Source organism: Eriocheir sinensis, chromosome 3, assembly GCF_024679095.1.
Source record: "Eriocheir sinensis breed Jianghai 21 chromosome 3, ASM2467909v1, whole genome shotgun sequence".
Taxonomy (NCBI): domain Eukaryota; kingdom Metazoa; phylum Arthropoda; class Malacostraca; order Decapoda; family Varunidae; genus Eriocheir; species Eriocheir sinensis.
This window is the reverse complement of record NC_066511.1, coordinates 15,173,301-15,199,939: the sequence shown is the minus strand read 5'-3', so window position 1 is coordinate 15,199,939 and position 26,639 is coordinate 15,173,301. Positions and strand designations below refer to the sequence as shown.

The following is a 26,639-nucleotide window of genomic DNA, read 5'->3' as shown; positions in this document are numbered from 1 at the left end:
ATGCTGTGTGCCCCGTAGACTCATTCGCATAAGTTCCTTCCTCAAACTCACGCATTTGTTAGCGCGCGGCCTGGAGGAAGATAGTCGGCCAGAGTATAAGCAGCGGGATCGACCAGTGCTGTTGTGGCTCTCGTTCTCCTCCTCCTCCACCACCACCAACACCACCTACATTACCTCCACCAACACCAACACCAATAGCAATACCAACACAGCCCCCACCATCAACCCCAACACCGTCACCATCACCAACGACAACACCAACACCACCACCAGCACCACCAACACCAAAACAAACACCACCACCTAGCTGTGTTTTAGGGCGCTTCATGATTACAGAGCACTAACAAACACAACAGATAGATAGATAGATAGATAAATAGATAGATAGATAGATAGATGGATAGACAGATATTGTATTGACCACCCCAAAGCAAAAAAAAAAGATACATAGCTACACATCATATAAAAAAAAAATCTGAAAAAATAATCACGACAGGAATTCAGTATTATACTCTGGCGTTGACAAATGGTGAGTCGAATTCCAGAAGCTTCATGATCGGAGGCATTAAATCCACTTACCTACTGATCTGAGGTGAAGAATACAGCTGATCGGGAAGGTTCTGAAGACATGAGGGCGATGGTGGTGATGGTGGTGGTGGCGATGGCGTTGTTGCTGCTGGTGGTAGGGATGGTGATGGTGGTGGTGGCGATGGCGTTGTTGCTGGTAGTGGTGGGGGTGGTGATGGTGGTGGTGGCGATGGCGTTGTTGCTGGTAGTGGTGGGGGTGGGAGCGTGAGGGCGTTGGCTGGAGGGTCACGCTTATGTTCAGTGGGGGACCGGCCGACCATGCCCAACCTCAACAGCGTGGCCAGACAGTTTACTTCTTGCGACACGATCCATCAAGAAGACTATCCGACTATCCGGTTTCTTGTACCTGCAGGAGAAAAGGAGGAACGAATAAATACCCACAAAAATTGGATGAAATGTAGGCATATATTATCTTGCTACTCAGATGCTGATGGTTGGCGCATATGAGTTTCCAGTAATGATTGGAAAAATATCCCCATAATTTACCATCACAATATCACCATCACGCGGGCACAGTTTTTATGTTTGAAGTTTGTGTGTATTTGATTTCAAGAGTTGGGCTTCAGGTCTTCAGTTAAGTAGAAGACCCGTAGAGGCTTTTCAAGTAAGTAATAAAAAAAAATGTCTTTCAGAGTAAAACTAAATTCTGATGAAATTAAGCCAGATTTTCCCAAACATCTCACCAAGACCATGTTTACTACGCAACAAAAAGCAACAATTTCTAATAAGTATCTCACAGAAATTTTTTTAAAAGTATAGTTGCTTCTTGGTATTTTGGGGAATGCTAATTGTAGTATTGCTGTTGCCATTACTGTCGTATTGAAAAAGACATGCAACAGGACAAATCGGAGTCACAATAAAACGAATAAAAAATAAAGAAAAGTTCCTTCCCCCTCTAATGGGGCTGAGGCTGACCACCGGTGCCCAAGATAACCCACCACCGGCGCAATGAGCCTCCACAAAAAATAGATAGGTACACAGTAAGTTACGTTAAACTAAAATAATGAGTATACCCTCACCGAGTAGGAAAAAACTGTAAATTTCTTCAGTAATCTTAAGTAATTAGCAACCTTGTTCACTTATATTCACGAACACAAAAATTATATATATATGTTGGCTGTGATACACTAAAATTTGTCTGCTACCTCAGAAACTTTCATTTTCCTTATGGTTGACCTACATAAAGCGTCGCCAGACATGTACAAACGCAGTAACTTATTCGAGTCACACACACACACACACACACACACACACACACACACACACACACACACACACACACACACACACACACACACACACACACACACACATTTTTTTTCCTTCGTCAACCCCCTTCCTCCTTTCCTCCTTCCCTCTTCCTCCTTTACCCCTCTCTTCTCTTTGCCCCCTCTCCTTACTTCCTTCCTCTACCCCACCTTCTTCTCCTTCCCTCCTTCCCTCCTCTCCCCTTTCTTCACTCTCCTTCCCCCCACTTCTTTCTCCCCCCCCCCCCTCTCACACACACAGGTCGGGTATCGTGACCAGCGCCCATGGATATCACTGCAACCTTTACCTAATATTTAACGCTGCGGCGGTGTGGAGACTGCCGGATACTGACTCTGCTATCCGCGAATTTACCGCCTCACTCACGGGCCTGTCTGACTCCGGGCATGAGGGCGAGGACTGTCAGGACTCGCGATTCACGCACTCTCACACGCACCCCCACGCCTTCATGCAACCCTCTAGAATGACTGACTGGCCTGGTTAATAGTGTTCCTTTGTGTTTTGGGTTCTTGTGACGCCCTAAAACATGTGGCTATATAGGCTCGTCCAAGGGGTATGGTCTTCGCCCTAACCTTCCTCGCAACCCTTTATAAGGAATGACTGGCCTGGTTAGCAGCCTTCCTATATTACTGACCCTATCCCCCTTTGTGTTTTGGGTACGTGTGACGCCCTAAAACGTGTGGCTAGGGTCGTCCAAGGGGTATGTTCTTCGCCCTAACCTTCCTCCCTCACTGTCACATTCACGGTTCACGGACCCTCACACGTTCACGCAAACCTGTAGACGTGTAGAGTGAGTGCCTGGCCTGGTGACTCCCTATATTCCTCCCCCTTTGTGTTTGGGGTTCTTGTGAGACCCTCAAACATGTGGCTAGATTCGTCCGAGGATATGTTCTACGCCTTTACTTCCTCGCTTGCTGGCTAACCTTCCTTCAGACTAGACTTAACCTTCCTTCAAGCTAGACTTAGGGCGCTACCGCAATACTCCTCCTCCTCCTCCTCCTCCTCCTCCTCCTCCTCCGCTGTTGCTGCTGCTGCCCCCCGTGCCTTCTATCAACCCGACTTAGCCAAAAAAATATTCTTAATAAATACTATAATGGTAGGAGTTCACGCACACGCTCGCTCGCTCCCTCCCCTGCTTTACAATACCACCACCCACACCGCCCTCACCACCACCACCACCATCAATACCACCACCACCACCCGCGCCACCCACACCCTCCCTCTCTCCTGAGTCTCGTCAATACACCAACCAGTAGATGGATTTTCACTTTTTTTCCGTGTTTTGGAGGGAAAAGTTTAAATTATCATGAAAATACTGCACTGATCCTCCACCCAAATATTGAAATAAAATGAGCATCACGCGCGCATACATAACATTTCAGGGGGTTTCTTTTTCTTTTCTTATTTTTGCTTTGCTTGCTTTTTGGCTTGTTCGACTGGAGGAAAATTGCTTTGAAACCGGTGAAAAGGGGGGGGGGGGTGAGGAGGAGAAGAAGGAGGGGGGGAAGAAGAAAGAAGTGAGGAGAGGGAGACGAGAAGGGGGAGAGAATGAAGAGGGAAGGAGGTGAAAGAGGTAGAAGAAAGATATGCAGAGAGGAGGCGAAGACAGAAGAGAAGGAGAGAAGGAGGAGGGAAGGAGGTAAAGGGGGTGGAGGAAGGAAGAAATGAGGGGGGGAGGCAAAGAGAGGAGAAAGGGGAAAAGAATAAGGGAAGAAGGAAGAATAGAGGTAAAGGGGGGTAGAAAGAAAGAAGGAGGGAAGATGAAAGGGAGAGAATGAAGAGGGGGAAGTGGGGGAGGAAGAGAATGAGGAGGGGGAAGTGGGGGAGAAAGAGGAAGAGGAAGAGGAGGAAGGAAGCAGAGGGCCTAGTTTGCTCCCTTATCCACCCCACCTCACTCCACCCCTCCTCACTCCACCCCTCCTCCACCCACTCCCCCTGCCCTTGACCCCCTCCAGAAGGCCTGAATGTCTTGGCTGACCTTTCCGAGCCCCTGCAGCGAGTCAGGGGGCGGCAGAGAATAGCCGCACCGCTAAGGGTCAGAGTGCAAGCCGCCGCGGGAAGGATAATTACTCGCGTGCTGCGCCAAATTATTTCCTATACGAAGCGATGTATGAATATGCTCCCGGCCTTACCCTGCTTTTCTTTTTCCTTTTTTTATTTTTATTTTCCTTTTTTTATTCATTTTCTCACCTGTGTTTCTTTTATTTGTCTGTGTTTCTATCGATTTGTTCCCCGTCTGTTTGTTGTTCTTAATTTTTTTTATTTATTCATCTCTTTTTTCTCTGTATTCATTTCTTTTTTTATTATTATCTGTGTTTCTTATCTATTTGTTTGCGAGTCTGTCTGTCTGTTTGTTTGTTTGTGGTATTTATATATGTGTTTGTTTATATCCACTTTTCGTCTGATTTATATTTGCTTGTGTGTGTGTGTGTGTGTGTGTGTGTGTGTGTGTGTGTGTGTGTGTGTGTGTGTGTGTGTGTGTGTGTGTGTATGGATGTTTGTTTTCCATAATCTATGTGTCTGTGTACGTACGAATCAATCTATTGGGCCGGCCATTAGTCTCTCTCTCTCTCTCTCTCTCTCTCTCTCTCTCTCTCTCTCTCTCTCTCTCTCTCTCTCTCTCTCTCTCTCTCTCTCTCTCTCTCTCTATATATATATATATATATCTATCTATATATATATATATATATATATATATATATATATATATATATATATATATATATATATATATATATATATATATATATATATATATATATATATATATATATATATATATATATATATATATATATATATATATATATATATATATATATATATATATATATATATATATATATATATATATAAGGGAGACATTCATAAGGTTTTGTTGGTAAGAGAACCGGGTAGGACACGAAGTAACGGGTTTAAACTGGATAAATTCAGATTCAACAGGGACATAGGCAAAAATTGGTTTATCTAACAGGGTGGTGGATGAGTGGTTAATTAAGGCTTAGCAGTCAAATATAAGACTTGGGACACAGTTTTTCCCCTCCATATATATATATATATATATATATATATATATATATATATATATATATATATATATATATATATATATATATATATATATATATATATATATATATATATATATATATATATATATATATATATATATATATATATAGATATATATATATATATATATATATATATATTGTGTATGGCATACGCTATAGATGAGCGTTGCCTCTGTGTCCATCTCCGTCTCACTGGCAATTCAGCCTGTGATGGATAAGAACCAGTAACTCCGGGACACAGGGAGAGTGTGACATCCGACTTACCACGGTTTCCCTTCCTCAGGCTTCCCCAGGTACCATTTACCGACCAGCCCGAAAGAGAGGATGAACAGCTGGGTCGGCTAAACGTCAACTGCCCTGGCAGGGATTCAAACCCGAGCACACGGTTTCATAGCTAGGCGTGCTTACCACTTCACCACGGAGGCGCTAGATAGATAGATCGAAAAATAGATGGATAGATGGATAATAGATAGATAGATACAGACAGACAGATCGAAAGATAGATACACAGATAGACACATAAAATCGATTGACGCAATAATTAAATAATTAACTAAACAACTAACTAATTGATTGACTTCCGTAATATTATAATTTTATTTTTACCTAATAATTACATTGCAAACCTGCGTAATTGCTTGCAGTGTTAATGAGAGCAAACTGAGGTGCGTGAACAACGACCCAAGCTTGCGACGGACTGTTCTGTGCGCTTTTGTCATGCCATTAAAAAATAATGTAATAAATATACGTCATCTCAATAACTAAGTGTAAAAATATCCTTAAATATTTACAAGAAAACTTTTAGATGGCGACTTAAAACAAGCAAGATGACGTCATTATAAACTCTTGCCTGGGCCATAGCGGGCTGGGGCCGACCACCAGGCCCCAACAAGGAAGCCTATACCGGCGCCATAGCCAGAACGTAATAAATAAATAAATAAATAAACAAACCAAAATACATCCCTTATTAGAGGAAAGGTAATGTAAACAAGAATACACAGGGAATGAAGCGAGTATCAGACCTATAATTACTCCAAACCAATAGTCATAACCAGAGATATTGTTAGATATAGAGAATCTGATTTAAGAAACCTTGGTTAATTTTCCTACCCAGTCTTCGGTATACTGTTGCTCTATTTGTTCCGTGTTGCTGCTACCAAATGGCACCTCAATTACTAGAGCGACTCGCGTATAGCATTTCAGATGACAAGCAATGCACGCGTGGCAGCTTAGGTACCTACATCATACATGTTACCATACTCACAAATCTCAACGACTATCCAGAGCACGGAATTTATGCAACTTAAGTCTGCCCCTGGCCACAAGTTTTACCAGTAACTGCTAAGATGGACAGACATGAGTTGGCCAGGGTCGATATTGTCAGACGCTTCCTCCTTTCACATTAACTATTTCCAAAGGTTGAAGAGTGGGATCTATGGGATTCTTATGAGTGCTTTTTAGGTTCATGGTACAGAAAAAGAGTCAAACTACCACTAGGGTCATTAAACCACCTAAGGAAACTCCCTAAACTCCTACGAGAGCCTTGTCAAATATGTGTGCCTGGGGGCCGAAATGTTTAAGAATATGGCTGGAGGTTCCACTGTTCGCCCTGGCCCCAGTTCGACCTTGCGCCACGCTGGTCCTCACAACGGCCCGCGGCAAATTTTGATTAACTCGCAGATAGCAATACATCAGCCTTTCAAAGCGTGTGTGGCCGTAATCAAGCTGTGGCGCCGCTGTGTGTGTGTGTGTGTGTGTGTGTGTGTGTGTGTGTGGAGCCCTCGCCGCCCGAAGCTGGACGACACATGCATAAATATTTTTGTTCATAAAAATGTTTGCATTCACAAGTGTGTCATCGAAAGCTATGAAATAATGACACACACACACACACACACACACACACACACACACACACACACACACATAAAGGATAAAAAAGTAAACACAGCGGGCGTCTCAAAAATCAAAGGAAAAAAATGAGATTACGTAATGGTCTTGTTTCCTTCTGGCTCTCACGATGTAACATGTTGGCTTAAGGTCCGAGTCAGCCACGGGTCTTTATTCAGTACTTACAGCTATAGATATGGGTTCTAGCGTTGCCCATATGTCATTTTAGTTACATAATTACCTAACGATAGAGACCAAACAAGCACTTCCACTGGTAATTAATTTTACAGTCTCAAAGAGCAAAGGAAACGGAGATGAGCACCGCAGCCACGCGCAACTATTGCCTATTCACCCAACCCTACCTTACCTTCTACAGTACAAAGTTACAGGTAAACAAAAGTGTACTCACCTTGCTACCGCTCCTCCCTTCCCTCACGCCTCCTATTCTCTACGCTGTCACGTCCTTTCGGCACTCCTTGGAGGTACAGTATCACTTAAGGCGCCCAGCGAGTCGGCATATTTATCACCAAGGACAACCTGTAAGCAGAAACGGAAGCTCACTCTTTATACACAACACACACTACACACACATCCCCCACCGGTACTGAATTAGTGCTGCCACCCGGCGGGGTAAGATCTGCAGGTAGTTGGGATTAAAGTTTCTTGATAAATCACTTCAGTATGTCAAATAGATAGCATTTACTTTGTTACCAGACTCTCTCCAAAACATGTAACGATGATTCAATAGATATAGAAAAGATGTCGCGGGTTCAGCCAAGCGTCAAAGAAAACGTATGTCGATAAAGGGAAGGCTAGTGTAGGATGCAGCCCAGTTAATTACATACGTTGCTATACTTCAGGCTCACCAAAAACATGTAACGATGACTTTATAGATGTAGAAATGATGTTGAGGGTCCAGTGTAGCATGAAAGGAAACGTGTGTAGATAAAGGGTAGGCTAATGTAATATGCAGCCCAGTTAATTACATACGTTGCTATACTTTAGGCTCACCAAAAACCAGAGGTGGGCATGTGCGGTACTTAGTGCATTAGTGTGGTAGTGCGGTAGTACCGCATCACAAAAAAGTACCGCACTATCGCAAAATTTCTGAAAATACCGCACTACCGCGGACCGCACTAAAAAATCCTGCGGTACTTTTTTGCGGTACTTTGAACACTATCGAAGACGACAGTTGCAGCGCGGCATGCTCACAGTTTTTTTTTTTTTACAGTCAATCGGACTCAATCAGTCAATCGGTATCAGTCATCAGAACCAGTGATTCAGTCATTCTGACTTTTCATTTATTGTTCAAAATTAAATACTAAATAGACAGACTAAACTACGACACTGCGAGTTTCTTTAACCCGCGCGGTGCCGGCCATTTCAACCCGGACCCGTCCGTGGTGCCGGCCGATTTTTATTTTTTAATGAGCTTAAAAAATCCTAAGCAATTATTGTAAGATAATGGAAAAACATGCAAAAAGTGATTTAGCAAAGTGAGAATTTTTTTAAACCAACCTTATATATGTTGGTGTTGCCTCTCGTTGGTGCATATTAAATGACGGTACTCTCACTCGGTTTTACATACTTTTTATTAGTTACTGAATCATCATCAAACACGTCTAATAAGTTGATAACATATCCTCAATACCAAACGCGAATAACTCAGAGTACATCTGTTCGTCACTCAACCCAAGGCGGCGCGATATGACTGCCTCTGACGATGACTGTACACGCACTAACATGCTCGCCGCTCATGTCTGATGTCTGAGGAAACTGGAGAATATTTTTATATTATATATAAAATATGATAAATATTAAGTAAATTGATTCCATAAGTGCATTTATAGCCGTTTGATTTAGTATTGCTTTTATTTTGGGAAAAGCTATTGTACGTAAATTAAGGCAATTGTATTATTTTAAGCATGTTTCCTTTATTTCGATAGCCATGATAGGCACTGAAGTATTCTTTTTTTATTTCGACTACCGCTACCGCAGTACCGCACACTGCGCACCGCACTGGGAAAGAAAAAAATGGGACCGCACTACCGCAACCGCACTACTCCGGAAAAAGTACCGCACTACCGCAACCCCACTACTGATTTTTCGGTACCGCGCCCACCTAGGCCAAAAACATGTAACGATGGTGTAATCACGGCCAGCAGAAGAGACGGTCTACACGTGCGCAGGGTTGTGATGTCAGCAGGGGACGTCAGCGGAGGCCGTCGAGAGAAAACGAATGATTTTGTAGCGTAAACTATTCTCTCTCTCTCTCTCATTATTATTATTATTATTATTATTATTATTATTATTATTATTATTATTATTATTATTATAATTATTATTATTACACTAATTACTTTATCATTACTTTTATCATTATTAGTAGTAGTACAATCACTATAATTACTAGTAATATTAAAATATTACTGTTATTATTACAACAATTTATCATAGTTGTTGCTGATATCATTTTTTTTTTATTGTACGTACTACATGCTTTACAATCTATGTTCCTTATCTCCACGAATGTTCCTATGAACGAAATAAAGGCATCATTATCATTATCATATATATTATATACACTATATATATATATATATATATATATATATATATATATATATATATATATATATATATATATATATATATATATATATGCGGAGAGGGGAAGGGTTGGTAATGAGACTGGTGGAGAGGGATAGGGTTGGTAATGGAACTGGTGGATAGGGGAAGGATTGGTTATGGGACTGGTGGATAGGGGAACGGTTGGTAATGGGACTGGTGGAGAGGGGAAGAGTTGGTAATGGGCCTGGTGGATAGAAGAATGATTAGTAATGGGACTGGTAGATAGGGGAAGGGTTGGTAATGGGACTGGTAGATAGGGGAAGGATTGGTAAAGGGAGTGGTGGACAGGGGAAGGGTTGGTAATGGGACTGGTATATAGGGGCAGGATTGGTAAAGGGACTGGTGAAGAGGGGAAGGGTTGGTAATCGGACTGATGGAGAGGGGAAGGATTGGTAATGGGACTGGTGGATAGGGGAAGGATTGGTAATGAGACTGGTGGATAGGGGAAGGATTGGTAATGAGACTGGTGAATAGGGGAAGGGTTGGTAATGGGACTGGTGGATAGGAGAAGGGTTGGTAATGGGACTGGTGGATAGGGGAAGGGTTGATAATGGGACAGATGGAGAGGGGAAGGGCTGGAAATGGGACTGGTGGATAGGGGAAGGATTGGTAATGGGATTGGTGGATAGGGGAAGGGTTGGTGATGGGACTGGTGGATAGGGGAAAGATTGGACCATTTATAACTGTAGAGTGTGTGATAAAGGGATGGAGGGTCTGAGGAAAAATAACTGATGAAAAGTAATGCAATTAATGTTTGTATGAGTCCACCCTTCGATTTCTCTCCCTCTTCCTGCTCATATCTAGTGACGTCAGATTGTTTAGCTCCAAGATGCGTCGGCTGATGGAGTTTTTAAGAGACACAGCGAACGCACTTTTCTCTATATACACTTAGGTGGGCAACGGGACGACATACTCAGCGAAGTCAAGAACATCAAGACCAATAAACCATTATTTTAGCATTTACCACTGAGAAACATGGAGACGTCATTGTTCACACTCATCAAAATAAAAAGTTCTGGAGCATTGGAGGCCTAAACTTAAGCTGACAAAGGCCTGCGCCGCTCTTAAAAATGGTGGGAGCAATATATATATAAACAACAACAACAACAACAACAACAACATCAGAGGTGTCTTACAACTCTTAAAAATGGTGGGGGCAATATATAAACAACAACAGCAATTACAAAAATAACAACAACATCAACAACAACAATAAAAACAACAACGACAACAGCAGAGGTGCCTTACAGCTCTATAAAGACCGAAAATCAAACTTTCTGCATCGTAAAAAAAAAAGCTGAAACTATTTATAGCGTTCCCTTCCTGAATGAAAATATAGGAAGGGCAATTTACTGTGGCGGAACGTGTGGACTCGCCCCTTCGTCCTCGTGTGTGGGGTCACGACCCGAGCCCTTTATGATCAACGCCCCCCTGGCGGCTCACTTGTGAAACTTCTTTACGGCTCCCCCATTTGTCCCGAGCCGCGAGTTTACTGGCTTAGGAGTTCAGTGTCCTGCCGCGGGGCTGCGTGTGTCCCCTCCTGGCGTGTGTGTAGAGGGGGGAGCGGAGGAACTCTCCTGCGTGTGTGTGAAGGCAAAGGGAGAGCGGCGACACAGTGGAGGCGGCGTGGCGTGTGTTATGTGTGTGTGTGTGTGTGTGTGTTATTCACCTCTTGGTCTGCTGCGGGTCTCTCTCGAGACAGCCAGCTGTTCCCCTACGGAGAAGCACAGTGCTTATAATACCGATCTTTGGGGAGGACTGAGACCACTCACACACAACACACCGCGACAACGAGGTCACAACTCCTTGCCTTATGTCGCGTACCTACTCACTGCAAGGTGAACAGGGGCTACACATGAAAGAAGATAAACCCAACTTATCTTCACCCGGCCGGGGAATCTAACCCCGGTCCTTCTGATTGTGAAACAGACGCTCTATCACACGTGTGTGTGGAGAAGGGGGTTGCTGAGGAGGGAGAGAGCGCGAAGGAACTCTCGTGCGTGTAGAGGAAAAGGGAACGCGGCGATACAGCGGAGGCGGCGGGGTGTGTGCCTGTTGCGTGTGTGTGTGTGTGGGTGGGTGAGTGGGTGTGGAGGGGAGAAGGTGAAGGACGTGTGGGTGGCACAGGGGCGACGTAAGACGAGATCCTGTCACTTAGCGGTTTGGTGGCATCCAGGAGCACACACACACACACACACACACACACACACACACACACACATACAGCAAGCCCCGTCGTCTCTTCATCTCCTAAAGTAGCACATATGACAGACACACATACAGACAGACAAACAGACAGGCAAGCCGACCCTGTGTAAGCAATATCGACGATGGGACAGCAGTGTGTGTGTGTGTGTGTGTGTGTGTGTGTGTGTGTGTGTGTGTGTGTGTGTGTGTGTGTGTGTGTGGCTAGGACCCATATCCCCAAACATTTCAGGGAGCTCACACACCCACATTTGATAGGGCTTCCGTAGAGGTGGTTGTAGGCATTCCCATGGGTACTTTTAACAGCTCAGTAGTAGTTTGACAATTCTCCTACACAATGAATGTAAAAAAAACACTCATGAGAACCAGACTAATTTCTTGTGTGGCCGTTGGATATATTTATTATAATAAGCGAAAACGTTTGATTAATAGGAAGGAGGATCCCGGCGAGTGACTCATATCGAAGTAATTACCGTGAGAGCCGAAAACGTTTGAAAATACTAGTCTAAGAGGGAAGGAAGGAAGGAGGGAAGGAAGATCTTGGTCCCAGCGAGTGACTCATATCTTCGGAGTCTGTCTGGATCGCGGCATCGCTCGGCCCATCAATACACCATCGGCGGCCTATCAAGGAACATAAAGAGACGACTTTCCTGCAGAGCCCCGACGAGCGACGCATTAATCTTCATTACTCGCCCACTCTGAGGAAGGCGCAGAGGGAGGGAAGGAGGAAGGGAGGGAGAGAGAGGGGCATGATTAATTGATAAGGGAGGGAGCGAGGGAGGTAGGGAAGTAGCTCCTTATAGATACATAAAGAAAACACGTATATTAGTACCGATTTTCGTCAAAGGGAAGGAGCAACAGTGAGGAAGGAAGGGAGGAAGGGACGGAGGGAGGCATATGATTAATTGATAAGGGAAGGGAGGGAGGGAAATAAATATTTGCCTAGATAAAAGAAAGAAGCCACATATAAGTACCAATTATTGTCTATAGGTGGAGGGAGAGGAGGGGAGAGGGCAGGAAGGAAGGGAGGGAGAAAGGAGCGTGACTGATAGGGAAGGGAGGGAAAGAACAGAACTAGGTGCTTGTGGATTTTTTTTTTTTACAGTAGAGAAAACAGTTCAACGGCAAAAAAAAGGAAACAATAATGAATAAAAAAGCCCGCTACTCACTGCTCCTACAAAAGAGTCAAGAGGAGTGGCTGAAAGATAGGTCAATTTCGGGAGGAGAGGTGTCCTGATACCCTCCTCTTGAAAGAGTTCAAGTCGTAGGTAGCAGGAAATACAGATGAAGGAAGATTGTTCCAGAGTTTACAAGCGTGAGGGATGAAAGAGTGAAAATGCAGGTTAACTCGTGCGTTAGGAATTTGGACAGTAAAGAGATGAGCTTGAGTAGAAAGTTGCGTGCGGCGAGGCCGCGGGAGGCGGGGAGGCATGCAGTTAGCAAGTTCAGAAGAGCAGTCAGCGTGAAAATATCGATAGAAGATAGAAAGAGAGGCAACATGGCGGCGGAATTTAAGAAGTAGAAGACTATCAGTTAGAGGAGAAGAGCTGATGAAACGAAGAGCCTTAGACTCCATTCTATCCAGGAGAGCTGTGTGAGTGGAGCCCCTACACGTGAGATCCATACTCCATACGAGGGCGGACAAGGCCCCTGTATATGGATAGCAACTGTGCGGGGGAGAAGAACTGGCGGAGACGATACAGAACGCCCAACCTCGCGGAAGCTGATTTAGTGAGAGAGGAGATGTGAAGTTTCCAGTTAAGATTTTGAGTTAAGGATAGACCGAGGATGTTTAGTGTTGAAGACGGTGACAGCCGAGTGTTGTTGAAGAATAGGGGATAGGTGTTTGGAAGATTGTGTCGAGTTGATAGGTGAAGAAATTGGGTTTTTGAGGCACTGAAGGACACAAAGTTCCTTTTACCTCAATCAGAAATGATAGCAAGGCCTGAGGTTAAGCGTTCTGCAGCCTCCAGTCTGGAGTCATGCAATTCCTGTTGAGAGGGTCTTCTGCTGAAAGAAGTTGAATAATGCAGAGTGGAGTCGTCAGCGTATGAGTGGACAGGACAGTACGTTATGGAAAGAAGATCATTGATGAATAACAGGAAGAGAGTGGGTGATAAGACAGAGCCCTGTGGAACACCACTGTTGATAGGTTTATGGGAAGAACAGTGACCGTCTACCACAGCAGAGATAGAACGGCCGGAAAGGAAACTGGAGATAAAGGAACAGAGAGAGGGATAGAATCCGAAAGAGGGCAGTTTAGAAAGCAAAGGCTTGTGCCAGACTCTATCGAAGGCTTTCGATGTCTAGCGCAACAGAGAAAGTTTCACCGAAACGGCTAAGAGAGGATGACCAAGAGTCAGTTAAGAGAGTAAGAAGGTCGCCAGTAGAACGCCCCTTGCGGAACCCATATTGGCGATCAGATAGAAGGTCAGAAGTGGAAAGGTGCTTTTGAATCTTCCGGTTAAGGATTGATTCAGAAGCTTTAGATAGACAGGACAGGAAAGCTTTAGGGCGGTATTTTGAGGGATTGGAACGGTCACCCTTCTTAGGCACGTACTTCCAGCAGGAAGGAAAGGTAGATGTTGAAAGGCAGACGCGAAATAGTTTGACCAGGCAGGGTGTCAGCACGGAGGCACATTTTTTAAAGGCTAGGTCCATAAGCCTTCTGAGAGTTGAAGCCAAAGAGGGCATAAAAAAACATCATTCTTAAGAATCTTAATAACAGGCATAAAGGAGTCAGAGGGGGGGATGAGTAGGAGGAATATGCCCAGAATCGTCCAGACTGGAGTTGTTACAGAAAGTTTGAGCGAAGAGTTGAGCCTTAGAGATAGATGAGACGGCAGTGCTGCCGTCTGGGTTAAGGAGAGGAGGGAAAGAAGAAGTGAAGTTGGAGGAGATATTTTTGGCTAGGTGCCAGAAGTCTTAGGAAGAATTAGAGAAAGCAAGGTTTTAACATTTACTATGGATGAAAGAGCTTTTGGTAAGCCGAAAAATAAATTTGGCACGATTCCGGGCGGAAATGAAAAGATCATGGTTAGCGGGAGTTCGAAGGCTCTGGCACCTTTTGCGAGCTGCCTCTATATCTTTGACAGCACGAGAACAAGCGTGATTAAACCAAGGCTTTTTAGCATGAGGAATAGAGAAAGTACGTGGAATGTATGCCTCCATTCCAGAGACAATCACCTCTGTGATGCGCTGGGCACACACAGAGGGTCTCTCTCCTGGAAGCAGTAATCATTCTACGGGAAATCAGAAAAGAACATCCTCAGGTCGTCCCAGCGAGCTGAAGCAAAATGCCAGAAGCATCGCCCCTTCGGTGGGTCCAGAGGATGTACAGGAGCGATAGGACAGGATACAGAAATAAGGTTGTGATCGGAGGAGCCCAACGGAGAAAACAGTTTGACAGAGTAAGCAGAAGGGTTAGAGGTAAGGAAGAGGTCTAGTATGTTGAGCCTGTCTCCAAGACGATCCGGAATACGTGTAGGGTGCTGAACCACCTGGTCTAGAGCATTGAGGATAGCAAAGTTGCAGGCTTGTTCACCAGGCTGGTCAGAGAAAGAGGATGAAAGCCAAAGGTAGTGGTGAACATTAAAATCTCCTAGGATGGAGAAAGAAGTCACCTATTAATACCGATTTTCAAATAGGAGAAGGGAGAAAGGGAGGGAGAGAGGGAGTGAAGGAGGAAGGGAGGGAGAGAGAAAGGGAGACAAGTGATTAATTGATGAGGGAGAGAGAGAAGGAGGGTGAGAGGAAGTACTTAGATTTAATTAAAAGTGTCAGTTATTAGTACAGATTCGGGTAGGATCAAATAGTAAGGGAGGGAGAGAGGGAAAAGGGGAAGGAAGGAGGGAGGGAGGCGAGTGATTAATTGATGAGGAGGAGAGAGAGAGAGAGAGAGAGAGAGAGAGAGAGAGAGAGAGAGAGAGAGAGAGAGAGAGAGAGAGAGAGAGAGAGAGAGAGAGAGAGAGAGAGAGAGAGAGAGAGAGAGAGAGACGAGACGAGACGAGACGAGACGAGATGAGACGAGACGAGACGAGACGAGACGAGACGAGATAAAAGATGTCACCAGGCTCAATCTGCAGCATCCCAAAATAGAAAACACAAGAAAATGACTAATTACTTTCAACACGAGACTCATTTTCCTTTTTTTTTTTAATATCATAGATCAATTAAGTTGGCAAAGTGACGTGGCTGACTTACCTGATGGCTCATAACATTATATTGAGAGCTGGTGGAAAAATTATTAACAGTGAATTAATAAGAAGTTCAAGTCATAGAAAGGTGGAAATACAGACAAGCGATGGCATTCCAATTTCCAGGGAATAATAATAATGATTTTGCAACCTTTCGGGCAGAGGTTGTAAAGTGAAGCCTATACATCATCTGGTCAAGAACTCGCAAACTTCTGAGCCTCGTAATGGGACGGAAACTTATGATTTATTACGCCCTTGATGCCATATATATCAGGCAGTTTTATTTCTCCCTTCCCTTGTTTCAGAGAGGGAAAAGAAGGCTCCATGAGGTCAGTAAGGGACGAAAGGGACACTTCTCACCCCAATACGGCGGCTAACTACACAGACACACAAGCAAAACAGAACACACCATCACCAATTCACAAACAAAGACAATAAAAAAAAGCAAACAAGCAAACACTCACTAAAGACACTAACAGACACGAACACAAAAACACAACAAAAACAGTAAACAAACATACGAGGAAACAAACAAACAAGTACACACACACACACACACACACACACACACACACACACACACACACACACACACACACATACACACACACACACAAGTTGGACAAATACAAATACGGAGACGGGACCACACGAGCGTAAGCCCATGCCCTGTAAAACTACAACTATAAGGTAAATACGACTAGGTAAATACACACACACAAACACACACACACACACACACACACACACACACACACACACACACACACACACACACACACACACACACACACACACACACACACAATGTACATACAGATAGGTGCGTGATTGTCTACCGGTTCATTATGGCCCTGCGTATGTTACCTGGCGGCCCGTTCACTGTTACCTGTTGTCGAGCCGTACAGGTAGAGCGGAGACCAGGTAGCCTACACGTGGCATATCATCTAATAAACCTCGCTCCTTTCAAGTTTCCAGCGGCACGTCGAGGCTGGTCATATCCTCCTGTCTTAGCCATCAAAGCCAAAGCGCACAGAGGCCCTAGACGCAGTAGAGTGGAAATCCACCCTCTCTGAAGACGTTAGAGTGATAGTCTTTTTTTTTACAGTAAAGGAAGCAACTCAAAGGCAAAAATAGACAAATAAAAGAAAGCCGTAATCACTGCTCCCATAAAGAAAGTAAAAATGAGTGGCAACATGAAATGGTTGTATTAATTTCCGTGTTTTAATAATTATTCAAATACGTGATGCCTCGACAGCCAGAGCGGAGGAGTTTATTTAAGAGGATAAACTTATTCCCTCGTCGCGTATTGATAGAAAGAACACAAGAGTCGATATTCATTGCCCCTAAAGACCTTTACTTATGATACACAACAATTCCTCACTGTGAGTTGTTGAAAGTACGTGAGGCGTCAATAATCGATGTGGAGTATACTCTGCGGGGCTGAAGACGTCCATCGAAGCTCACGGATACAGTGGACGAAGCTGAGTTTAATTCATTCTCTCCGAACATCTTATTTTTCCTTTCCGTTGTACAGGCAGTTAATACATCAGCGACCAATGGATACGGAAACAAATGTAAGCAATTCAGACAATTAGAAGTTCCACTCTATCATTAATCTGGGTAGCTGATAGGATGATAACTTAATCGTGAAACATATCAGGTTCTTTCTGGAGCATTTTAAAAGTACGTGACGCATCAACAAGTGGCCGAAATAAATAAACGTATAAGCGAAACAGAACATAAGACGCAACGCTATGATTAGTTTGCGTATCAGCTCGGAATATAACGTAACGCGTGCGAGGAAACTATTTTGTCGGGTTAAAGTTTGAATCGCCCGACATAACCAATTTAAACTCTGACGAGCCTACGGGAAGCTGTTAACAGTGTTCAACTTCTCAGTGCTCGGGAGGCGCAGATTAACTAGGTCAGCCACGCCGCCCTTTGCCGGGGACTCGGGGCGCACGGGACGAAAAGCTAATATTAAATCAATTTCGCATCAACACGACTTCATGGCGGGAAAAAAATGTCACGAATGGATAGAATATTAACACTCTTATTCACGGATTTACTGATAACATGAAGACTTTTTTGCCGCTTTGCTTTATTGTCTTTGGAACTGTAGTGTTTAAAACGAAAACAATCCATGTAACATTAATACACAGAGATGGAAGCTTTTGAGTGTATAGTACATAAAGAGAAGTGTTTTTTTTTCTCTCTCTCTCTCTCTCTTCTTATGCACGTTTCATTAAATTTGTCATCGAGAAAGATTTTTTTTCTTTTTTTCTTTACATTGCTTTCATTTTATCTAGAAAACTTTTTAAGGCATCCTAACGTGTTCTTTTTTTTTTGTGTGTGTGTGGGGGGGGGGGTGCAACAAAAGAAAGCAACAAGAGAATTAATACACGCGCACACACACGCACACGCACACACAAAAAAATATATATATAAAACCATGAAAAAAAACTCTCCACCGCTCACATCAGAGTCCCACAAGTCTCTTACATATAACCATAGATAGACTCCACCCATCAAAACGTCTCTCAGGTAAGAACGAGAATAGCTACGTATGTGCGGCAGCGACAGGTAAATACAAGGTTGCCCTGAGGAACAGAAGGAAGACATGAATGATCCGTCTTCCGCCTCCTCCGTCACCTCGCCCTTTGATCTGGTGATATATCAGGCTCGTATTTCACGCCACGCGTCTCCCGGTAAACACGGAAGATTTACCGACGAAGAATTCAGGACGTTTTTCACCTCCTTTCGCAGAGTGTTGTTACCCCGGACGATACTACTACGAGAGGTTTATTGACGTATCAGAGCAGGGAAAATAGTTGGATGATGTTATTTTACCCGCGAAATGACAAAGAATCCAAAGTTTTTCACCTCCTCCACAGTGTTGTTACCCCGGACGATACTACTACGAGAGGTTTATTGACGTATCAGAGCAGGGAAAATAAGTGGATGATGTTATTTTACCCGCGAAATGACAAAGAATCCAAAGTTTTTCACCTCCTTCACAGTGTTGTTACCCCGGAAGATGCAGCCACTACTACAAGGGGTTCAATGACATATCAGAGCAGGGAATATTATTGTATGATGTTATTCTACCCGCGAAATGACAAAGAATCCATAATGTATGATGTTATTCTACCCGAGAAATGACAAAGAATCCAGGGCGTTTTTCACCTCCTTTCGCAGTGTTGTTACCCCGGACGATACCACTGCGTACACAGGGTTCATCCAATGATATATCAAAGAAAATGAAAATGACAAAGAATCCAGGGCGTTTTTCACCTCATTCCGAAGACTGTTGTTACCCCGGACGATACTACTACAAGGGGTTCAATGACATATCAGAGCAGGGAAAATTAATGTATGATGTTATTCTACCCGCGAAATGACACAGAATCCAGGGCGTTTTTCACCTCATTCCGAAGACTGTTGTTACCCAGGACGATACAGCCACTACTACAAGGGGTTCAATGACATATCAGAGCAGGGAAAATAATTGTATGATGTTATTCTACCCGCGAAATGACAAAGAATCCAGGGCGTTTTTCACCTCCTTTCGCAGTGTTGTTACCCCGGACGATACAGCCACTACGTACAAGGGGTTCGGAGACTCATCAGTGCAGGTACAGTAATTGGATGATATTATTCGATTCTATGTTCTTCCATCTATCTCTCTATTATTTGCAGTTAACTCTATTGGTGGCTGATGATTTTTTTTTCACTTCTACAATTATTTACTAGCAAATGAAATTCAACGTGCTCTTTCCATTACTTTACTCTTGTTCTCCTTACTTTCCGCGCAAAAAAAAAAAAACACAGCAGCTCCCACCTAGTGACTGATTTAAGATATTTCACTTCCACAATTATTGTTATCTGCAAACAGAAATTCAACCGGTACTTGCCATGCCTTTCCCCTGATTTCCCTCACTTTCCTGGCAAGAGAAGCTAAAAAAATATAAAAACACTTCCCTCCTCTACGTAGCTGGCCAAGATCTTCTAATAAGTGCACGTGTTCTCTTGTACCGAGATTGAAACAGGTCACAGGTGTCAATAAGTCGAGAGCCAGCGCCACTAACCTCGTACTTCATCGGTCATGCCTAATTAATGAAGATAAATTACGAAAGGTTCAAACGCAGTACGATGTGACAATGGAATGAAAAGCTTTGATAATTCTTTTCCTATAAATATCTGTTGCAAATATTTTCAGTGGCAGGAAGGCTGTCACGTGTTACTCTCTTCACAATATTGGGCAGCGATAATATTCATGAAGTCCATTAGTTAAAATATCGGAATCATTACTATTACTCAGCATACGATTATATAAGCAGGTGTAGATCGAGAATTCTGCTTTGAAGACTAAATAAAAGGGAGGACATTTTTTGTCTTATACGCTCTACTCAACGACGTGTGTGTGTGTGTGTGTGTGTGTGTGTGTGTGTGTGTGTGTGTGTGTGTGTGTGTGTGTGTGTGTGTGTGTGTGTGTGTGTGTGTGTTTTCCTCCCCTTCCTCCTCCTCTTTCCCCTTTTTATCCTCCTCATTCTTCTCTTCCTCGTCTTTGTCCTCCTCCTTATCCTCCACTTCGTTCTTGTCCTCCTCGTCCTCCTCATCCCCGTCATCGTCGTGTGTGTGAATGCATGTGTATCTGTGTGTATGCGCATGCGTCCCTGTAGATATATATTCCTGGAGTAACCATAATTGTCGGTCTGGACGTAAAATAGCGCGGAACGATCGGCAGGCAGCTTGAGGCCCCTCCCGCCGAAGACTCGCGACCGGGGCTCAATAGACTCTTGGCCCCTTGGTGAAGTAAATGCCGGGATCAAAGCTTGTTGCTGTTTCCGGAGCCTGGGCGAGGGCGCTGTAGTGGGGGATTAATCCAAAATTGCTTTTAGGGTAGACACACACCAAGGGAACGGAGGAGAACGCAAGCAAGAGGGAAGGAAGGAAGGGGAAGGAAGGGAAGGAGGAGGGGAAGGTAAGGGGGAAGGAGCACGCTGTTCCTTTGTTAATTGCCGGGCATTACGGAGACTTTAATTTACAGGATGAATTTAGGTTGGGGTAATTAATGACGAGGCGACACCTGGGGTATTAAACAGCTTAATTGATGGAGCGCATAAAGACAGCGGCATTAGTTCGTGTTAGAGGTTGCTGAAGGCGGAGAGCAGTAATTGAATGGAGGGTGGAAGGGGGAGGGGGAGAGAGGAAGAAAGAGAATAGGAGAGAGAGAGAGAGAGAGAGAGAGAGAGAGAGAGAGAGAGAGAGAGAGAGAGAGAGAGATTGATTGATTGATTGATTGATTGCGCGGAGCTGAAACAACGACTTCGTACTGATAGATAAATAGAGTACCTGCCACAGAAGAGAAGAGAAGAGGTTAGAAGAGAGAAGAAGAAAAAAAAGAAAAGAAAAAAAAAAGAAAGGAAAAGAGAAGAGAACAGACCAGAGCAGAAGAGAACAAAACAAGACTAGGAAACACCCCGCGAAAAGAAACACCCCCACCCCCACCACCCAACCCCTACACCTACACTTTACACGGACACAAAAAAAAGGGCAAAGTACAACAAAACCAGAAACATCAACCGCTACCCTCCTAAAACAACCAATACCACATAACCACCACAACAATCAAGGAAAGACGAACCACATAACAAAAAAGGCACATACCAGAAACACCACACAACGCTATGCACATGGAACGAAGGGAAGGGCAAGGGGAACGACCCGAGAAGCTGCTGCACTCTGGACATTCTTGAGGAGCAAAAAACAAGACGTATTTGCACATTAGAAGTAAGTCCGTTATATATATGGGGCCAATGCAATGTGCTCCAAGACGCTGCCGCTGCTGGTTGTGGTTAGTAGTGGTGGTGGTAGTAGTAGTAGTAGTAGTAGTAATAACAATAATAATAATAATTGAAGGAGAAGGAGGAGAAGGATGAGGAGATCGAGGAGAAGAATGAGGAGGACGAGGACGATGAGGCGAAGGAGGAGGAAAAGGAGGAGAAGACGAAGAGGAGAAAGAGGAGGATGAAATGAAGGAGGAGGAGGAGGAGGAGAAGGAGGAGGAAGAGGAGGAAAAAGCAGAAGAGTCATCTTCAGCACCAGCACCAGCATAAACAGCAACAACAATTCCAACAACAACAACAACGGCAAGTGTGTGTGTGTGTGTGTGTGTGTGTGTGTGTGTGGGAAGTAGGGCAGCCATTACGCTAAGAGAATAAATAAAGTGATTTGTCCCTTGAAACTTTAGACAAACGGCGTCCAATAACTTAGACTATTCCCTCACTGCTTGAAAATCTTAAAGCAGAGTGTTCCTCGAGGCCCAGCTGGGGGACGTATTCTTGAACATTTCGGCTCCCAATCATTACACATATTTGATAAGTCTTTGGTAGGAGTTGTAAGCATTTCCAGGGGTAGTTTCATGACCCTGGTGGTAGCGGGCTTTTTCTTTTATTATGGATTCCTTTTTTTGTGTGTCCTTGAGCTGTCTCCTTTGTTGTAAAAGAAAAAAGTTCGACCCTTCTTCTGTACTATGACCGTGGGAAAACACTCATGAAAATCCAATCATTACACACATTTGACAAGGCTTTCATATGAGTTGTAAACATTTCCAGGGGTAGTTTCATGACCCTGGTGGTAGCGGGCTTTTTTATATATTATTAATTCCTCTTTTTTTGTGCCCTTGAGCGGTCTCCTTTGTTGTAAAAAAAAAAAAAGTTCGACCCTTCTTCTGTACTATGACCGTGGAAAAACACTCATGAAAACCCGATTAATCTCCTTCTCGGCCTTTGGAAATAGATGACGTGAGAGGTGGAAGCATCTGAGAACATCGGCCCAGGTATGAGTAGAAAGACGACCCTTGAAACACTACTACTGGATCGATTCTGAAGGAGGGCAGACGAGGCCACTTATTAAGCGAAGCACGAAAAGAAGGAATCATCTTTTTTTTATCTTTCGTCATTTTCCATTTTTTTTTTTTTATCATTATAGCCTATTTTATTAAGTTTTATTATATAGTGTGCAATCCTCGCCTACTAGGACCAAAAAGGAGTTCTCAATTTTTATCTTTCTTTCTATTCCATTTTCTCATCCTTACATTTTAAAAAGCTGTGCTGTATCGTGTGTGCGCCTCGCCTATATAGGGTAACAGACTGAAAAACTGAGGAAATTAACTTTATGAAGAGAGAAAAACTATGTCTATGCAAGAATATTATCGATTTTCTTCTTTAATGTTCGTCGCCAATGCTCCAAAAATACAGAGCTTCCTATTTTTTTACTTAGTTAGATAGTTAGTTAGTTAATTAGTTAGTTAGTTAGATAGTTAATTAGTTATATAATTAGTTAGCTAAGTAGTTAGTTACTTAGTTAGTTCATATTCTTTGGCTCTCATTGTGTAAAAGACGAGCAACTCATGATATATAAACAGTGGAAAAAGTGCAAATGATGTAAGAAGTTTTAAAAAGTGTAAATATCAAAAGTTACATTGTCGTGGATTATACTTGCACATTATTAGACAGGTTAATTAGAAAGAATATACCCGTGGCTCTCGCATCGGTAACAGCAACACAGTTCTCTTCTTTTATATTCCTGAAGGAGTCCAAGAAAAGTATGACTGATGAGCTTCAAAAACGCGTAACCCCTCTTCGACCCCTGCCGGAAGAGGTGCAGGTGTGGCTGTTCCGTAACCGTCTGGGAAACACGGGAAAGGTTTCACACTTGTTTCAGGAGGTTGAGACTCGTCCTTCTTATCTCCTATCCGCCATCGAACGTTAAATTCCCATCCTTATTTCTCACCTACAAACGTTTTTCTCACCTCCACGTTTTCATCACTAATTCAGGAGTGCCTAAATATATCAAAATACCCATATCAAGACCCCTCCCCACTTCGGCTATACCAAAACAGCTCTCCTCCCTTCGAAATTGACTCTATTTTCTGGCCATTCACTTCTAATCACGTACTTTTGCAGATGGTGTTAGTGGGCTCCTTTTTTGTTGTTGTTTCGCTGTTATTGTTCCTTCCCTTGAGTTGCTTTACTCCTTTACTGTGAAGCTAAAACGACCGAAACATCTGAATCAGCAAAATCCATGTAAAGATAACCAATTAACTAACTAACCAATCAAGGTAATTAAGTACTGCCGTGCATACTTAATAATAATGATACGTTACGTCAGATCACTGGAGGAGGAATTACAGTCACTCAGCACTAATGTTTAAATGGATGACCTCAATATACAAGGACAGATAATCATGAAACGCTAGTCGATATTATTCCGACCTCATTGCTTGTGGTGTGTGTGTGTGTGTGTGTGTGTGTGTGTGAGAGAGAGAGAGAGAGAGAGAGAGAGAGAGAGAGAGAGAGAGAGAGAGAGAGAGAGAGAGAGAGAGAGAGAGTGCATATGGCCGCGACAGAGAACACCTGAGGGAAACTTGTGGGAGTGTTCTTGGGTTGAGGAGGGAAACAGACACGACCCTCCTACCCCCTTCCTCCCCCCCTTGCCCTTAACCCTTTAATCCCCCTACCCCCCTCACACCCCATGGCCGTGACCTTCCCTCTGACCTTCACCCCTTTAACATGGCCCCGTTTGACCCCGCCCCCCCCCCCGTTCCCTTCCCTCCTCGACTCAGTTCTCAGTCTGGGCTAAATTTTCAATAGTATTCCGTACGCGCTCATTCATTCTTTCTTTACGGCGAGACTCTGAACTCGCAAAGAAGATTTTTTTTCCCCACTCTCTCTCTCTCTCTCTCTCTCTCTCTCTCTGTATTTCGCGGGTGAGGGAGAGAATGCGCCTAAAGTTTTGTGATAAATATTTGGCGGGAAGATATTTGCAACCTGGCACGGTGGAGCATAGGAAGGAAGGGAAGGAAGGAGAGTAAAGGGGGATGGTGGGGCGGAGTGGGGGTGTAGAGATGGATAAAAGGAAAAACTCGATAGGGAATGCAAGGACAACAACAGTCAGACCATGCCATCGTTAGCGTTCATTCCCTATTTACAGCCTGGCACGGTGGAGCATAGGGAGGAAGGAGGTCACGCCCCGTCGATTGCCTCTTTTAAGAACTCGGCAGTCATGATGCAGACACGTTCATCTCCAGTATTCCGCAGCACGTCCTCGCGAGACTCACAACCTCCGTAGTATATCTTGGCCAGTGTCTCTTATGTGTCAGGGAGGAGCAGCGGTGTGTGGCAAAGTTGTGGTGAGTGAGCGAGGCCATACATCGGGAACAGGGTCGGCTTGGGAAATGGGGTGAGGTTTGTCATGCCTCTGTCAGTTCGTCTCCAAAGCGAGTCCCTCCCTCCCCAGCATCAGTCAAATGGGTATTTTTGTATACGAACACAACCACTGAGTTTCCAAATAGAACATACTTTTTCCTACTGCTCCACGTAAATAGTATCATTATGACCATTTCAGCTGCAACCCCCGCTCCCTCAACAATCTAACATAACTAAGCCAACTCCTGCTAAACCTGTCCTACCTAACACATTCTAATCTAACATGGTAGGTCCCCAAGTTTGTTAGGGTGGAAAGGGGGTTAGTATCAGGTCTCATACCGCACGCCCCGTTCCCCCGGCAGGCATCTTTCCGAAGTGTCTGCGTGATTAGCACCTTGCCGAGTCGCTGAGCCGTGGGTGATGCGCGGGTCGTAGCTCACAACAACCTATCCTAATCTAACCTAACCTAACCTAACCCATGCTATCCTAACCTTCAGTAACCTAACCTAACCCATCCTATCCTAACCTTCAGTAACCTAACCTAACTCGACCTATCATAAACTTCAGTAACCTAACATATGGTAAACCGGGCCTGGTCCTAAACTAATTACAATTCAGGAATATGGTCCCTGGCAACACACGTCCCAGCACATCGTTACCTCAAGAATCTGTGAAATTGGTCTAAATTGTGGATGACCTAAAACACACGCACGTACTTTCTTATCTCCTGTCTCCCTGCACGCCGCGCTTCCCAGCAGTATGAGACATCCCACACCGATGCTAAAGGATCTGAAGGAGACAAAGTATTGTGGGTGATTAGAAGTGAAGTAATATATTCCGCCGGAACAAACAATATTAAGCTTACTTACAGTTGTTCTCAGTATAAGGTAAAAAGAAAAATGTAATCGTGCATACTTGATCGCTTACCAGTTTAATATATAGGATTTTTTTTGGAGGGTAATAATGCTTTTTTTTTGTTCAAGCAGGTTTATCTTTTAAAAATAAACTTTTCACATTCTTTGTTATGATGTATTTTCATTGTCCTCTGATATATATTTTTTTTCTTTTTCGCTTCATTTACAAAGTTCTGGCAACAATCCCCTTCACCACGCTCTGACGGTGTGTGTTCAAAGGGCCAGCCCGGGCCTGTCGGAGCTGTCGCCCGTCCCTCGCCGTGACGTGGGTGATGAAAGGCCGCGGCCCAGCCTGACATGTGCGGCCATTCCTCTGACGTTACAGCTTTACCCAGGACGGGTCTCTTTTGTTTTACTTTACTTGCAAGTTTTCATATTTTAGATTATCGTTCAGACGGTACAGATGAAGGCGCTATACACTGAAGATATATGTATCATATTTATATGCAAACACACTCATACATTTACATAATACTGCCGTTTGTCCCAACTTGAGCTTAGTATATACTTATGAGTGACCTTACGTGAGTTTCCAGAGGATAATACCTGTTTATGAATTGATGGTGTGCTCTACAACAAGCTTTACATTTACATACCATTATTTCTGTTTTGTTGGGATGCATACACGGGGCTTTGGTTTAGGAAGAGAAGAGAAGAGAAGAG

The 26,639-nt window shown here is 43.8% G+C and overlaps 1 long non-coding RNA gene across 1 annotated transcript; it reads right to left on the bottom strand.

Moving 5' to 3' along the window:
- Positions 1-499: 499 nt before the first annotated feature.
- Positions 500-25,852, bottom strand: LOC127003404 (uncharacterized). Its single transcript, XR_007757065.1, has 3 exons — positions 25,779-25,852; positions 7,225-7,352; positions 500-934 (listed from the first exon to the last, which is right to left on the bottom strand). It is a non-coding gene; the product is annotated as an uncharacterized LOC127003404 (long non-coding RNA).
- Positions 25,853-26,639: the final 787 nt, after the last annotated feature.